Source organism: Aplysia californica, unplaced genomic scaffold (assembly GCF_000002075.1).
Source record: "Aplysia californica isolate F4 #8 unplaced genomic scaffold, AplCal3.0 scaffold00339, whole genome shotgun sequence".
Classification (NCBI taxonomy): Eukaryota; Metazoa; Mollusca; class Gastropoda; order Aplysiida; family Aplysiidae; genus Aplysia; species Aplysia californica.
This window is the reverse complement of record NW_004797609.1, coordinates 444873-447035: the sequence shown is the minus strand read 5'-3', so window position 1 is coordinate 447035 and position 2163 is coordinate 444873. Positions and strand designations below refer to the sequence as shown.

Below are 2163 nucleotides of genomic sequence, written 5' to 3'. Positions count from 1 at the left end.
GGGGTGTTCTAATTTGAACAAAGGAACCGTTGCACACCAGGCTCCAATTTCAAATTTTTTCTTAGTTCATGGACGTCGTGGGGTCGTTCGTACGTAAGTGTAGCCTACATGAGCACCCAGTGTGAAGAGAAAAAAATGGGTACGTTGTGACATTTAAAGATTCGGTCAAACATCCAAATATCTAACCCACATTATTACGAAACGGTTTTGGTTTCTGATGCTGTTGCTTGCTTCCATAAAACTTCTTAACCCTATCCGTACGTCCTGGGGTGATTTTGTAACCCCGCAATTGTATTCTTCACATGTTAAAATACTTCTAGTACGACGATCTCTTTGACACTTTCAGTATTTCTCAAAAAATCATTTTGACAGACTGCTGTGCAAAGCATACGGATCGGATTAATGAGTAAATTTCTTCTTTGGGAAGTGGTGGCACAGAGTCCCCCACGTCGTATGGATAGGATAGTAAAACACGACGTACGGATAGGGTGAAGTGGTGGCACAGAGTCCCCCACGTCGTATAGATACGATAGTAAAACACGACGTACGGATAGGGTTAATATAAGCAAGAAAACAGGCCTTTCAATCACTTGTTTGCGACATCAAACTGCTCTTCCCTGAACTGAAACCAGACCGTTAACAGCTTCGTTACTTTGTAAATATTCATTCAAATGTCAGCTGAAGTCGTTTCTGTTTTTAAATTAATAAGATGAATATTTGGAATAATTTTCTTTAGTCAGAACACAACGTTTCATGTTACTGTTGTATGTTGTACTGTATTGTAAAGCGCTCAGAGCCTGTGTACTTTATTCGGAGTTGAGCGCTATATAAATGTCATTTATTATTTATTATTATTATTATTAAATACCGGTTAGAGACAGAATCGGTCCTCTGAAAATTCGGTTCGTCAAGAAAATGATGCCTGTGATGTCAACTCTGTTGTCAATGGACAGGGTGTTTTTCCCCTCCGTGCAATACAGAGCGTAACGGGTCTAAGAGCGGGGGATAATTACATAGGGTGTTGTTTGTGCTTAATCTCAAGACGCAGAACTGTTCGTCTTCGTTCTGCCTGAAAGGAAGGCTTGTTTTGAAGTTGGCTAGTCTCTCTCTCTCTCTCTCTCTCTCTCTCTCTCTCTCTCTCTCTCTCTCTCTCCCTCTCTCTCTCTCTCTCTCTCTCCCCCTCTCTCTCCCTCTTCTCTCTCTGTGCCAGTCTCTCTCTTTCTGTCTCACTCTCTATCTATCTATCTCTCTCTGTCTCTGTCTCTATCTCACCCGTCTTTCTGTCTCTCTCTCTCTCTCTCTCTTTGTCTCTATCTCTGTCTGTCTCTCTGTCTCCCTGTCTCTCTTTCTCTCTTCCGTCGATCTCTATCTCTCTCTCTCCCTATCTGTCTTTCTATTTCTCTCTGTCTCTCTCACCCTGTCCATCTTCCTCTCCCCCCTCTCTCTCTCTCAATCTCTCATTCTGTCTCTCTCTGTGTATCTCTTTCTCTCTCTTTGTCTCTGTCTCTTTGTTTCTTCCCCCCCCCCTCTCTCTCTCCTCTTCTCTATCACTCTCTGTCCCTCTCTGTCTCTTCCCCTGTCTCTATCTCTATCTCTCTCTCACTCTCTGTCTCTCTCAACAAACAAATGATGTAACAAATTAACTGGCCCGAAATCAGTGATCAGTGCTCACGACATAATTGACAGACCACGAACATCTCTCTACTTCTGACATGTACGTAGCCCGCGATAGCTCAGTTGGTAGAGCGGAGGACTGTAGAGGAAATGAAGCAATCCTTAGGTCACTGGTTCGAATCCGGTTCGCGGGATTTTTTTTCTATTTTTTAAAATTTCATTGTTATTATGTATAATTTCCATTTTTGGGGCTATTTTTAAATTAATCTTTTCATGAGGAAAATATTTTTTTTCTTTTTTTAAAACTTCTTTGATCAGAAGGCAAAATTGTGACACCGATTTGAGCAACTAATCCGAAGAAAATTTAATATTTGTATGTGATTATTGTAGCAAGTATACCAATGAAAACGATACCAGTATTACCAGAGCATAATGATCTACTTTACTGTCTTAAAGGGACCCTTTCCTCGCTAGGTGTCTGCTTAACAAAAGTTGGTTCGATCAATATTCTTTCTTTTTTTTTATTCATCCCTTTTTCTCTTGCTCTCT

The 2163-nt window shown here is 40.9% G+C and overlaps 1 non-coding gene across 1 annotated transcript; it reads left to right on the top strand.

The window, feature by feature from the left end:
• Positions 1 to 1722: 1722 nt before the first annotated feature.
• Positions 1723 to 1808, top strand: TRNAY-GUA. The gene is given in 2 exon segments: positions 1723 to 1759; positions 1773 to 1808. It is a non-coding gene; the product is annotated as a tRNA-Tyr (tRNA).
• The last annotated feature ends 355 nt before the right edge of the window (positions 1809 to 2163 follow it).